This window comes from Canis lupus, chromosome 1 (genome assembly GCF_048164855.1).
Source record: "Canis lupus baileyi chromosome 1, mCanLup2.hap1, whole genome shotgun sequence".
NCBI lineage: Eukaryota > Metazoa > Chordata > Mammalia > Carnivora > Canidae > Canis > Canis lupus.
The window spans coordinates 77,237,362-77,251,920 of record NC_132838.1 but is presented as its reverse complement, the minus strand read 5'-3'; the positions used below and the strand labels follow the sequence as shown (position 1 = coordinate 77,251,920).

Sequence of the window (14,559 nt, the reverse complement as noted above, 5' to 3'; positions counted from 1 at the left end):
TATGATAGGAGATAATCAAACATTCCACATCTCTGGAGTGAAGTCACAACATGACATAGTTTTCAAGTCAGATTTGAGCCGATAAACCTCACCCAGGATTATCATACCACAAGAGAGACTTCTGGGTTAATTTCACTCAATATATTACATTTTTAAGATATACTGTATTTTTTACTATGTGTTAAATATGATCATTTATTTTCCCAGTTAGCTGAAAAAGATCTCAGAACTTGAGGGAAACCTGAATCCTTTTCATATTCTTCCTACCTGGAAGGTTCTCAAAGTTTTATTCAATATTAAAAAGGCAGCTAATTGGATTCTCTGTCTTTTAAGCCTGTCTCATCACAACTGCTAATATGGGTCTGTTAGTGCCTAGCATACTTTGTTGTGCAGTAAATAATAGATCCAAAGACTGTTAAGCATAATATTGAAAAAGATCTCATGTAATTTCAAAATACCCACAGTTCAATCAGATTAAAAATAGGAAAAGGAGAAAACAGGATTAACAGAAAAAAAGGGCAAGAAAAATAAAATGAGACAGCTCTAGGTAAGTTTACAAAATATATGTCATAACATCCCATGTCCTATGAAGATGTTTAGTTTCACAAATTTGAATCTCAATTTCCTAGCAGCTAAGGCAAAGCAGAAAGCATAACCGTGCCTTCCAAAAGTAAACACAAATAAGCTACTCAGAACAATGACAAAGATCCCTAAGTCCAAGCTTTTTGAGAAATTTATTTCATGGGTACTCATAAAGAGTTCAATTGATAATGTAGTTATAAAGAATGCTCTCCCCTAAAATTTAGTAATCCATGTGTGTGAAGTGGACAAATAAAGTGCTAAAAATGCAAAAAACAGAGTTCTTGAAGATGACACTCCTCAGGGAGCCATATGGTGGCTCATAAGTTAAGTCCTCAAAGACATTCATATACAAATGCAAGACAACTGTTTTTTGTAAGATCCCTCAAAGTAGGCCAAGTTTATGAGTAATCACCCGCAATTCATCTGTGGGGACCTCAATAATGGTCAATCTGGAAAAGGGAACATGACTGGCAGGTGGAACTGCCTAGATAATCCCTAAGGGTCCTTTTAACTCTGAAAAAAAAAGTCCATGATTCTTTTTATTATTCTTCAACAATGTAATTGACATACAATGTTATATTTGTTTCAGGTGTGGGACACAGTGATTCAACAATTCTATACATTCATTACTCAGTGCTCACCATAAGTATAGTCACCATCTGTCACCATGTAACGTAACTGCAGTATTACTGACTGCATTCCCTGTGCTAGATTTCTCATCTCTGTGACATCACTTATTTATTTTATAAGTGGAAGAGTGTACCCCTTAATTCCCTTCATCTATTTCACCCATCCCCCCACCCACTTTCCCTTTGGCAACCAGTTCCCTGTATTTAAGAATCTGTTCTTTATTCATTTGTTTTGTTTTTGTTTTTTAGATTCCACATATAAGTGAAATGAGATGGGTTTTGTCTTCCTCTGACTTATTTCACCTAGCATAATACCTTCTAGGTCCATTTATGTCACTGCAAATGGTAAGATTTCATTCGTTTTTATGGCCGAGTAATGTGATTCCTCATTATTATTATTTTTTTTTTACTGAGCCCTTACTATGTGCTATTTCCCTGGATTAAAAAGAATTCTAAACACACAGACACACATATACATGCATGTGCCCCTTTGAGTATTTCATCATTTTGCTTTTCTAGAGAGTAGATTTACTGCTATTTGACTGTTATTGCAACAGGAAAGAATCCAATATTTGCACATCAGTTGATCCATGAATGTCAACAGAGAGCAGGCACCTTTTGTCCTCCTAAATTGTTAATCTGTGAACTCAAATGAAGGTTAGAAACTCTCGCTGAATGTTTAAAATTCCTTTTGAATGCTTCTGTCAGGCTGAAATTTTCAAATATGTGAATGGTGTATATGCCAAATGAGGCACTGAATACCCCACTGTTTTAAAGTTGTCCTATTCAAAATCTCAAGAATATTCCCCACCATTAAAAAACCTTTAAGTAAAGACACAACGAAAATGTTGGGCTTTTGAAAACTTGGGGACAAAACTGCAGAATAAGACAGAGGCCCCAGCAGTTGGACGGAAATAAAAGAAATGAAACCAACAACAATTAGCAATCTTAGGAAGAATTTTAAAAGGTAATAGTAAATCTTAAAAGTATTTTACAAGATATTATGCTCCAAACCTCCTTGATACTGCAAATATTTAACTTTATACATATAGTATGTATGTATCATATGCATGTGTGTGTATTTTTTTCTTTTTTTTTTTGGAAATATATTGGAAATATCTGTAAATCTGGCTTAGAACATTCTGCAATCCCATTCTTTCTACTTCAAAAGAAGAAAACTATGTAACAAAATGAAAAGCACATTCCAGATAATTTTTGCTGTTGCAGGAGCCTGACATTTTTCTGTAAATGAAGAGTGCTTTTGGTGTGCTGTCTTGGCAATCTCAATGCTATACGTGATATTGCTCTTAGTGATAGGATTTTCCAAAGACATGAGCAACTTCTGGTAAATTTCCAAACGAAACAAAGCACACTTTTTCCCTCAATAAACATGGTCGTTGCATTTCTGAGAAATTCAGCATATATTAAAACTGTGCAAAAATTACTTTGTATATGTAAAATATTCTATGCTCATGAGTAGAGCATGATTGTCCAATCTGACATGAATGTCCAAGCAGACATGAATGAATGAATGAATGAATATCCAATCAGCCATTAAAATATCATGTGGGATATATATGTATTATGGGCTGAAGTATGATTCCCCAAACTTGACATGTTGAAGCCCCATCCCCAGTGCCTCAGAATGCAACCTTTTTTGGGGGAGTAGGTTCATTGCAGACATAATTAGTTAAGGGAGGTGGAACTGGTACAGTGTGAGGACCATAACCCAATATGATAGGTGTCCTAATAGAAAGGGGGAATTTGGACACGGAGAAATGCACACGGGGAAGATGTCATGTGAAGATGAAGGCAGAGGTGGGGTGGTGCTTTACAAGTCAAGGAATATCAAAGATTGCCAGCAAATCAGCAGAACCTAGGAGAGAGGCATGAGACAGATTCTCCCTCCTGGCTCTTAGATGGAACCAAGACTGATAACATCTTGATCTCAGACTTCTAGACTTCAGAACTGTGAGATGATAAAGGTCTGTGCATTAAACCACTGTTTGTCGTACTTTGTTATGACAGCCCTCACCAACTAATCCAACATGGAAATGTGAGCTACTTCACACGGTATCTTTTACACTATTTCCACTTCTTTACACCAAGTGAATGTGGTGCCCATTCAACAGATTACATTTTTGTGCAATCCCACGCAAAAGAGATTATGTTTTATGGGGAGTAAGGGAAAGGTAGGGAGACCTATCAGAACCCGATCCATGTAGTTCCCTCTTGTGCAAAAAAGGGTCATGCACATGGCCAGTACTGAGACCTGAAGAGCATTCCCACAGGGCTGGAAAAGTCATGTCAGCCCTTCGTCTGTCATGGCCTGGCCAACATGGCAGCAACAGTGCAGAGAGAGAGAGAGCGGGGCTGGTGACCAGTCACAGCCACCAGCAAGTCATCCTCCAGAATGTGACAGTCTGTGATCTGGACCTGCTTCCCTGGGATTAAAAAAATAATAATAAATAAAACCAAAGATCTTAAGGAGCTCTCCTTTGACTACTCCCTCAAGATAAGGCCCATTCCAGGGTGTTCTCTCTTGTGCCATAAAGGCACGTGCCAGGCACTGAGGTACCCATGGAGATGTAACCACACAGACAGGTGCCTGTTCTCTCAGCTGGGAGAGGCGGGACTTAATTGGAAGGTCATGTGTGCAGGGTGACTAGCACCCCTGATCAGTGCTCAAGTACAAAATGCTGGAAGATTATATGAGAGGTAACACTAGAGGTAGAGAAGCTTCCCTAGGAAAGGACATCTGCACAGACATGGGAATCCACGCGGCAAAGGGGAAAGGGATGGAGCTTGGCACAGGAAAGGCAAGGAGGGCTGGTGTGACTGGCTGTTACACAGTGGGGGCATGGGGTGACCCAAGATGGGGTGGCAAGGAGTCACAGTGTGTGTGACCTTGTAGCCTAGGATGTGGGTTGGAACCCAGTGATGTTAAGCAAGGATCAGTCCTGAGTTTTAAAAAAAGATTACTCCGGCCACCTTGCAGAGATGTGATAGGTCATTTTTAACACTTCTCTTTCTCTATAGGGCAAAATTGTTTCCAATAATTATTATTTTCTGAAGTTGTTTAGGTTTAGTCCAATACCTTTTTATTTTTAAGATTTTTATTTATTCATTCATGAGATACACACAGAGAGAGATAGAGAGAGGCAGAGACACAGGCAGAGGGAGAAGCAGGCTCCATGCAGGGAACCCGACGAGGGACTTGATCCTGGGTCTCCAGGACCATGCTCTGGGCTGAAGGCAGCGCTAAACCACTGAGCCACCCAGGCTGCCCATGCAATACCTTTAAAAGTACTTTCATTTTAAAGACATTATTTAAAATCAGAAAATCACTTCGTGTATGAACAAAAAAGCCCGCATATCAAAGCTTTGCTGCTCAAAATTTTAAATACATACTCTACATGGTTACATGAAATAACAGAATTGAAGTAAATCAAGTTCTCTTTAACTTAATAATCACTATGCTATCATTGTATAATTGGGATCCATTTCTCAATGCTTGAATGTGATTCTCCAGAAGACACAAACCACAAGAGTGAGCTCCTCTATTTCTGAACCATAATAAACTTAACTTTCAAAAGATGTGGATTGATGAGTCCATGTGTGTCAGGGGCCCACTGTGTTACTGAGTGCTGGGGGATCCATTTTCACGTGGAATACAATGTTTATTAAAGGGTAAGTATTCAAATGGACTCACTTAAAGCTCATATATTAGTTATTTGAATTCCACAGCAACTGCAGTAATTGTATGGAACTTAGATCATCAAAAGGTTTTCTTTTCCAGCAATTAGTACTTCATTGCTGAAACCATTTAGAAATGCTGTGCATGGTGATGGTAAAAAGTAGACTGACTTTTAGTAGGTTTTATTATTGCTTTTAAATTCTTTATAGTCGGGATCCCTGGGTGGCACAGCGGTTTGGCGCCTGCCTTTGGCCCAGGGCGCGATCCTGGAGACCCGGGATCGAATCCCACATCGGGCTCCCGGTGCATGGAGCCTGCTTCTCCCTCTGCCTGTGTCTCTGCCTCTCTCTCTCTCTCTCTCTGTGTGTGTGTGTGTGTGTGACTATCATAAATAAATAAAAATTTAAAAAATAAAATAAATAAAAATAAAAAAATAAATTCTTTATAGTCCATGCACCCCCTTCCTAACTGCACCCAGGGCACATCTCCACCCTCTGCCACAGCCCTCAAGACACCAATGGTATGGAGAATGCATGGAAGGAGAACAAGGGATGTGGAGGAGGCCAGTAGGAGGGAAGCCAATGGCAGAAAAAAAAAATGGAGGCTTGCTAGGGCTTTGTAACTGATTGGACGTCCAGGTGGGGACAGGAATGAGGCCATGTTATCTCCCAGCGTTCTGCTGGGATGCCCAAGGGGATGGACTCAGTATGTAGATGATGACTGATGCCACAAGAATTACCTGGGGAAAGAGGATTGTGCAATAGTTTTAAATCTTGATGAACTGTAACATGTAGAGGGAATATGTTGGCAAATATTATTTCCATTTGTAACTGGAAAACCAAGGCGCTGAGTGATTACATCATTTTCAAAAAGCAAATTAGGAGAGATACCAGCATGGATTTCAGGCCCCATCATGTGTACGCAGTCACTTGGTCAAACTGTGTTTTAAGAAAGTACCATCTCTGGGAGATGCTGAAAAGACACACGGGGTCTATCATTCTGTCATGCCAGGGAAGAATGGCCTCCAGATGCTATCAGCCTCTGGCACAGCTGGGACTTCGATCTAAAGAGTACATGGTATGAAGAGAGCAACACAGACTTTCTTCTCTCTGGAAATAGATTTGTTTTACATGCAACATGGTTTCAGGAAGTCCAGGAAGGCTGCCAGAGATGTAGAAGAAAGTCCACAGAGCATGGCATCACCAAAACCAAGAGGGGAGGAACATTTCAAGGAGAGAGACCTCTTCTGATATCCCTGGTGCCTAAGCATGGGGTCTGACATGTGGTAGGTGACTGATACTTGCAAGATGGCAGAAAATCAGAAAGCCTAGAAGTCACACTAGGCTAGGGATCAATTCCATGGATGTAGATCCAGCTCTAGGTAAACTGAATGTACAGCCTTAATCGAATAATTTAACTCATCTTGGATTGGACCACTTCCAGAATAATTAATATTTTGCTCTCCATTCATCAGAATGAATTACGAATTCAAAAAGCAGAGCTGGAAGGGGCTGTTGAGACCATCTCTTTTCTCTGAGCCCTTTAATATATGGAAGATTAACACATTTTGTACATTATATGTATGTTGTACTATATTCTTACAATAAAGTGAGCTAGAGAAAAAATTATTAAAAATCATAAAGAAAACACATTTAGTAATGGACTGGATTTATTTTAAAAATCTGCATATAAGTGGACCCATGGAGCTCAACCTATGTCATTCAAGGGTCAACTATATATTTTATGTTATACAGAACTTTCTGCAAAAACAACTTTTTGAAGGTACTCTTCATGGCAAAATCAAGTAGCATAGAATATTTCATTAGGCCAGAGTAGAAAACATTGATCTTCCAAATTCTCCAGTGGTGTGCTCATTTTATTCTAAGTGCAATGTCACAGACTGTCATAGAAGGGGTGTATGTGGTTAGCAAGCTCTAGTCTTGTCAATAGTGCCTGAAATTTTATTCTTTCTTACAGCTGACCCTATCAATACTGTGCAAGAGGTTGGAGAGATTGATGGGAAAATAATGTAGGGTTTCTGAGTTAGGCCTCAGTTATAATTTTCTGTGTATGTGTGTGTGTGTGTGGGTGGGTGTACATATGTATTCAGAGAATCAAGTGGCCTTCAATGATAATTTTCAGCATGTTAGAACACGAATGTGGAATTCCCAGGAGTTAACCATAATGGCATTTCTAAAGAAAGAATACTGGGGAAGAAAACCTTTATAATATTTTCATTGTAGTTCCACTTATGAAGAAAGACAATGGCCCTGTAAGATGGAACAGTGACCTGGAAGGAAGAGGATGTGGGGCTGAATCCTGATGCACCCTTCCAAAGTGTAGGCCCTTACTTAGCCTGTACTTCTTTAGATTAAAGGGCTCAGAGAAAAGAGATGGTCTCAACAGCCCCTTCCAGCTCTGCTTTTTGAATTCGTAATTCATTCTGATGAATGGAGAGCAAAATATTAATTATTCTGGAAGTGGTCCAATCCAAGATGAGTTAAATTATTCGATTAAGGCTGTACATTCAGTTTACCTAGAGCTGGATCTACATCCATGGAATTGATCCCTAGCCTAGTGTGACTTCTAGGCTTTCTGATTTTCTGCCATCTTGCAAGTATCAGTCACCTACCACATGTCAGACCCCATGCTTAGGCACCAGGGATATCAGAAGAGGTCTCTCTCCTTGAAATGTTCCTCCCCTCTTGGTTTTGGTGATGCCATGCTCTGTGGACTTTCTTCTACATCTCTGGCAGCCTTCCTGGACTTCCTGAAACCATGTTGCATGTAAAACAAATCTATTTCCAGAGAGAAGAAAGTCTGTGTTGCTCTCTTCATACCATGTACTCTTTAGATCGAAGTCCCAGCTGTGCCAGAGGCTGATAGCATCTGGAGGCCATTCTTCCCTGGCATGACAGAATGATAGACCCCGTGTGTCTTTTCAGCATCTCCCAGAGATGGTACTTTCTTAAAATACAGTTTGACAAGTGGCTGAGTACACATGATGAGTTAATCAATTGTTTATGTTATCAGTAAGGCCTTCAGTCATCAGTAGGCTACTAGTAGTTTGGGGAGTCAAGTTACAAACAGATTTTTTTTTACTGCACAAAGGGTCAGCACTCCTCACCCCCACATTGGTCAAGGGTCAATTATAGTAGAAATTAGAAATAAGTTTGATAAATTCCAACTCAACTGCTATGACTTTAGTGAAGACATAGTTTAGCAGGTCTCATCAATTCTTTCTTATTACTGCTTATAAGAAATTTGTTGTCTGCACATTCAAGGGAACCCACTATTTTCCCTAAATGTTCAAAGGCACCACAAAATCATCTATGAGTTTAAGAAGACCATCTCTAATGCTATGGAAGCCTCAGAGAAGGTTTATGTCAATTGCAAGTCAGAAGGAGCTCTTTCTTTTGTTTCTCCATCATGGGGACCTTGAGCTACTTTCCATACTTTCTCTGGGGTGACAATGGCCTCTCTTCTCCAACCAATTCAGCTCCCTGTCTAAAGCTCTCAAATTCCATTCATGCATGGAGTTCTCATCCCAGATCCATTATATGAGGCTGTTTAATGACATCTCATTTCTTTTGATATTTCTTCTAGTCTTCAGTACCAGGAGGCCTTAAGGGAAATAAAAAGATGAAACTTCAAAAGCAATACATTAAAAAAAAAAGAAAAAAGAAATCAGTACCTGACAATATAGTGAAGACTCTGTGGCACACTACCAGGCAGGCACGGTAGACCCGAGTGTGCCATCCACTGTCATGGAATGCCATTTCACAGAGGCCAGGGCCTCACCCTGGCACCTGCTTAGTGCTCAGCAGTTGTCAAATAACCTTTCCAGGGATCCTTAGAGAGGCTGCATGGAATAGTGGGGAATGCCTGGATTAAAGTCCTGGCTCTGCTATTTAATGCTGTGAGGCCTTGTAAGAATTGCTTAATTTTCCTGGGCTTCAGCAAATATGGACCCTGGATAGCTTGGTGGGTAAAGAGTAGGCAGGATAACAGCCCACATCCTAGTCTATATTCTGTCCCTTGCCAGCTCTCAGTCAATATGGCCTCAAATGCTTTTGTTATAAAATAAGGACAATAATATCTTCCCCGTGTGCACAGCATTACTGTTATGAGGAGAGGAGAGATGGGATATAGAAAGCCCTGTGAATGAAATAGTCTTCAAAGATTGAGGCCCCTCTGTGGGCCTCCTTACCTTATCCATCTGCCTGTAAGATCACATTTAAATGTTCAAACCTTTCTAGAACACTTTCTCCCCAGGAACTGAAAGTACCATCTGCAGTCACATGTGTTCAGTAGTGTGCTTTCAGATGGGCCAGGAACTCCAGGACACTGGGTCTCTGCTGCCTTAGAGTCCCAGTGAGAAAACTCACAGCTGGGCAGAAAGCTGACCTCCTCCCCCTTCCCTGCCCTCATCCCTGGGTACACACAACTGCCTTTGAAATGCTTAAAAATCAGGAAATTCCAAAGCACAAAAAATTGGAGCATGATTTCTTTTTTTTTTTTTCCTTTTTCTTATATTTTATTTAAATCAAATTTGCCACCGTGTAGTATAAGACTCAGTGCTCATCCCATCAAGTACCTTCCTTAATGCCCATCACTCAGTTACCCCATCCCCCCACCCACCTCCCCTTCTGCAACCCTTTGTTTGTTTCCCAGAGGTAGGAGTCTCTCATGGTTTGTCTTCCTCTCTAATACTTCCCCACTCAGTTTCCCTCCTTTGCCTAGAGCATGATTTCTTGATCAAGTCTGGCCATCCTTCTTTCTAACCCATGGCAATTCCCTTGCTCACAATCTGATATATTTTTTTAAAGCCTAACTTTTTCCTTCTCCATACTAACCAGCATTCTCCTTTTCTCCTGCTTGTTTTTAGAAAAGGAATCTTTAGGGGCACCTGAATGGCTCAGTTGTTTAAGTGTCTACTTTTGATCCCAGTGTCCTGCAATTGAGCCCTGCCTCGGGCTCCCTGTTCTGCAGGAAATCTTCTCCTTTTCCCTCTGCCCCTCCCCCCTGCTCAAAGGCACCACAAAATCGTCAATGAGTTTAAGAAGACCATCTCTCTCTCTAATAAATAAACTCTTCAAAAAAAGAAACTTTACACTCACAGACTTAAAGTATGTGAATGTAAATAGGTGAAATTACACTTTATTTTAGGCTCTCAACTATCTAAAGAAGTAATGGTGGAAGGCATTTTATCCCTGTTTTAGAACAACAAAAAAGCGGCAAGAGTCAGAAAGGCTGGGTGACGTGCTCCAAGGCCACATAGATAGTATGTGGCCAAGCTGGCCACACACACCAGCCTGCTGACTCAAGGTCAATATTCTGTTACCCCTGGTGGGTTCCACAAAAAACACAAGAGGCACAGCCAAGAAGGAACATTCTAGCCACCTAAATAAACAGACATCCTGAATCCAGAAGTAAGCCAGAAAGTTAAAAAAGGTAAAGGTTGTTGACTCCAAGAACAACAGGCAGCATTTTGGGGTCATTCGGTCTCCCAGAGTCATGTTCAGCCAAAAACACATTCTAGGAGCCTTAGCATTCCCGGATGCCTCAGCCCCTCTTCTTCCATCTGTGGTGCCTGGATTCTACACATTTTTTTTCAGGTATGGGACTTCTTCCAGTGAAAGGTACCAACAACTTCCATTTTTCTTTTAGAACAAGGATGGGGTGGGGATAGAAATATTTTAAAGTACCAATGAGAATATTCTGGAAGAAAAAACATACATGATTTTCTCCACTTTTTGCATTCACTTCAACAGACATACAGACAAGAGCCAGCTTCGTGCTTAGATTTATCAGTCAGCTTCCAGCATGATCTAGTTTCAGAAATTCTAGGGCAGTAGAGTGATGCAGTGAAAAGAACCCCAACTCTTAAGCCAGCAGACTTGGGTTTCCATCCCAGAACCTGCCATTGAATAGTTATGTGGCCCTGGGATGCATTTACCCTGCCTGGAAACATGGGAATATCTCTTGGAAAGTTATTATAGCAAGTATCACAAACTTATGACTCATGGGCTTTATTGAGTCCACAGACATAATTTCCTTGGCTCCCCAAATTGTGAAATGTACCTTATAAATTCCTCTAGAGAACACCTGCCTTCTGTTCAGCACACTCTTTATTCTTCTGTCTGGTCTTATACTGACATGCATCAGTGTTTGTGTTCTGTGTGCAGGCCCATGGGCCTCTTCTTCAAGAGTCCATGAGGGTATAAAAGCTCCCAGCATATAGCAAACACTGAGTGACTATTCTAAGTACTCTTTGTAACCTTAGAAGTGACATTCTGCAAACTGAGTTTCAACTTCCAGTCTCTGTTGCTGGCTGCTCCATTTCTTCCCCTTTCCCATGACAGAGTGCCCAGGGCATAGTTCTTGGGCCTCTCCCCATCCTCATGACACTTACTCCCATTGGTGACCCTATACAATCTATGGCTCCAAATACGATCTACATATTGATGACTCTCAAATATATAGATTCCCAAATGTGTTCCAGAACGGACTCATCTCAGGAACTCCAGGCTCATTTATCTAACTGCATGCATGACTGTCACCGCTTGACTCTCTAAGAGTGGGGTAATCATATTTGTTTCTTAAGAACCTTCCTGGTTTGCGTAAGACAGTCTGTGCCTGTGGTCCCAGCAGCATCCCATCTGAATCTAGCATGTGTCCTGGATTTTTTATTTTTAATGAAATATTATCACTACCATTTTAATTACAATGAGCTGGGATGGGTTTGTGAAGTCTCCAATTTGTACTTCCAGCTCTTGCCATGGTCTTGTCTAATAATGCATAGGCAGTAAACACAGTTTTCATGTTAACATGTGGTTACATTTGAAATAATCCATCTGTCTTTTCCCAATCATTTCCAGATGAAACCTAATGCCTCCCTCTCAAATATAGCATTGAGGACACTTACTGCTTTAAAGAAAGTCTGGATAGAAGAGATAGCTAACACAGGGTGGCTGAGTGGCTCAGTAAGTTAAGTATCCGACTCTTAATTTTGGCTTAGGTCATAATCTCAGGGTTGTGAGATCAAGCCCCATATCTGGCTCTGTGCTGGGTGTGGAGCCCCACTGCCCCTCAATGAATGAATGAACTAAAAAGAAGAGTTGGCTAACTCCTGGTATCAGGTGGTGATATGGGAAAAGCTCCTGCTGCAACTAGCCACTTGGTGTACCAGCCACTTTTGCTAAGGATGCTACCAGGGCCTGCAAAATGGATGAAGACACAGTCAATGAGGTCAGTGGGCAATACAGGAATTACAGGTCAGATGAACATAAAATATGTGCGTGAAATAGAGTAAGCACAGGCCTCTGAGTAGCTTAGTTTTAGTAGTTTAGTGAACTTTGTTACAGAGGTCTTGTCACTTATGGTATGGTATTGATCTATAACTATTCATTTACCTTATTGTGTGAGAACAATTTTTGAGTTCTTATTTTTACAATAAATCCTTTCACTAGGGATCCCTGGGTGGCGCAGCGGTTTGGCACCTGCCTTTGGCCCAGGGCGCGATCCTGGAGACCCGGGATCGAATCCCACGTCGGGCTCCCGGTGCATGGAGCCTGCTTCTCCCTCTGTCTATGTCTCTGCCTCTCTCTCTCTCTCTCTCTCTGTGACTATCATAAATAAATAAAAATTATAAAAAAAATAAATAAAAAAAAATAAATCCTTTCACTAGCAAAGTGCTGGAAAAGAAATGAAAAACTAAGCAGATGAGCTTACCTGCCTAAAAAGTATTAATAATCAAAGTGTAATTTATACAAAATGTTAACATTTGCCAGGCTGTGGTAAAATCAGTGACCACATTAAAACCAGGTACACATCTACTGAAGAAGCTTCAGCACTTAATTTAAAATGAGTTCAATAGTGATTGCAAGAAAGCTGTGCCCAGAGATGATTTCACAGATACATTTTTTTTTAATTTTTATTTACTTATGATAGTCACACAGAGAGAGAGAGAGAGAGGCAGAGACACAGGCAGAGGGAGAAGCAGGCTCCATGCACCGGGAGCCCGATGTGGGATTCGATCCGGGGTCTCCAGGATCGCGCCCTGGGCTAAAGGCAGGCGCTAAACTGCTGCGCCACCCAGGGATCCCCCACAGATACATTTAAATGGTGTTCTGGGAAACATGAATTTTCACATCAATTAAATGACTCTCTTAAAATTAATTTAATTTATTCTGATTCCAAGTTTTCTTGTACATGTAGGAAAATTGAAGTGTCATTAATGATGCCAGTTTTATCTCAATATAATCAGATACCAAAAAAGGCAATCATTTAAGGTAATTTTAATAAGGGATAGATTTTTTTAACCCAATTAATGGAATCAAAATAAAGCTTTTGGAAAAGTAGAATGCCTAGAGTGAAACATCTAACATTCTGCGAATGTCATTATAAATGAATTCAAAAGGTCAACACTGAAGATAAAATTATTTTTGCAATGATAATATAAATGCAAATATTGGTAAAACATTGTGTTTAAAAAAGCCAAAGTTTTACTAACCTAAGAATCTCATGAGGCAGAAGTGTACTAGGAAGTGATTGTGTGCAGATGTTAGAAATAATCTGTGACATCTTCTAATCAAAATAGACTCTCCCATTGTCAAAACTTACAAATACAAATATATATGAAATTTAAAAATATTTACACTTACAAATATTAAATGGAAATTGTTATACATATTTACAAATATATCTAATATTTGTAAGTAATATTTGTCAGTTTTATATATATAAATTTCAAAATAGGTATGAAGCATATGTTAAAATTTATATGCAAGGCAAAAATTTGCCTTCTCTCTTCCATGCATACCCTCAAGCAAATTTTAGAAAAGTCTGAGCCTTTAAAAAGTGCTTTGTCAATTAAACTTACATGTTCTACACTCACATAGAACATTTTATAAATAAGTCCTCTAAGTTGTTGGTACCTCTTGTTCTGTATCACCTGAAAGTTTTCAGTAAAATATTCAGTGAATGGAGTAACAAAAATTTCAGCTTTTGCAATTTGCTTTTAAAAGTCTCAGTGATAAAAATAAAAGCAGAAATTTACTGAAATTTATTCTATAAAAAGCAAGGGAGGAACTGAAAAAAATAAGTAATCAGAATTTACATGGGAAATAATATTTAGCTTTGAAATTCTCTAACTGTGCTTTTGGATATCCTGATGGATAGCAATGCTTTTTTTGATGGAGCTCCTATTTTTAATTGGATAATTTTATATTCTACAATGAAATGAAATAGAATTGAGAAAATACACAAATTTTCACCATTTATATTTAGAAAAGCATTGAAAATATTCATAAACAACTTATTTGATGAATTTTATCTTATAAAAATATTTGTTGAATAAACAGAAAACTTATGAAAATATTATGGCTGCTATATTTACAAATTTCAATACAGAAAAATTAGAATCCAGATTATCACTCACTCTAGAGGATTTACTGTGAGCTCACTACATATCGAGATACCTATAAAGAGCATCCATTTAAAATATGATGGTCTACAGATGAAAATCAATTGAAAGGATCAGTAATTTCAAAATTGTAACCATGGAATGCAACCACTTCTTCAGACAAACAAAAACTAAGGAAGTTTATTGCCGAAGATTTGCCTTGACAGAAATGTTAAAAGTTCTTT

The 14,559-nt window shown here is 39.4% G+C and overlaps 1 protein-coding gene and 1 long non-coding RNA gene across 6 annotated transcripts in view; one reads left to right on the top strand and one right to left on the bottom strand.

The window, feature by feature from the left end:
* Positions 1 to 14,559, bottom strand: part of RASEF (RAS and EF-hand domain containing) — a 209,476-nt gene that overhangs the window by 152,876 nt on the left and 42,041 nt on the right. The gene's annotated exons all lie outside the window — the stretch shown is intronic.
* LOC140638899 (uncharacterized) overlaps positions 1 to 14,559 on the top strand; it is a 102,569-nt gene that overhangs the window by 75,998 nt on the left and 12,012 nt on the right. Inside the window, exon 4 of the long non-coding RNA XR_012035860.1 lies at positions 1,461 to 1,556. This is a non-coding gene — a long non-coding RNA (uncharacterized lncRNA). The remainder of the gene's footprint in view (positions 1 to 1,460; positions 1,557 to 14,559) is intronic.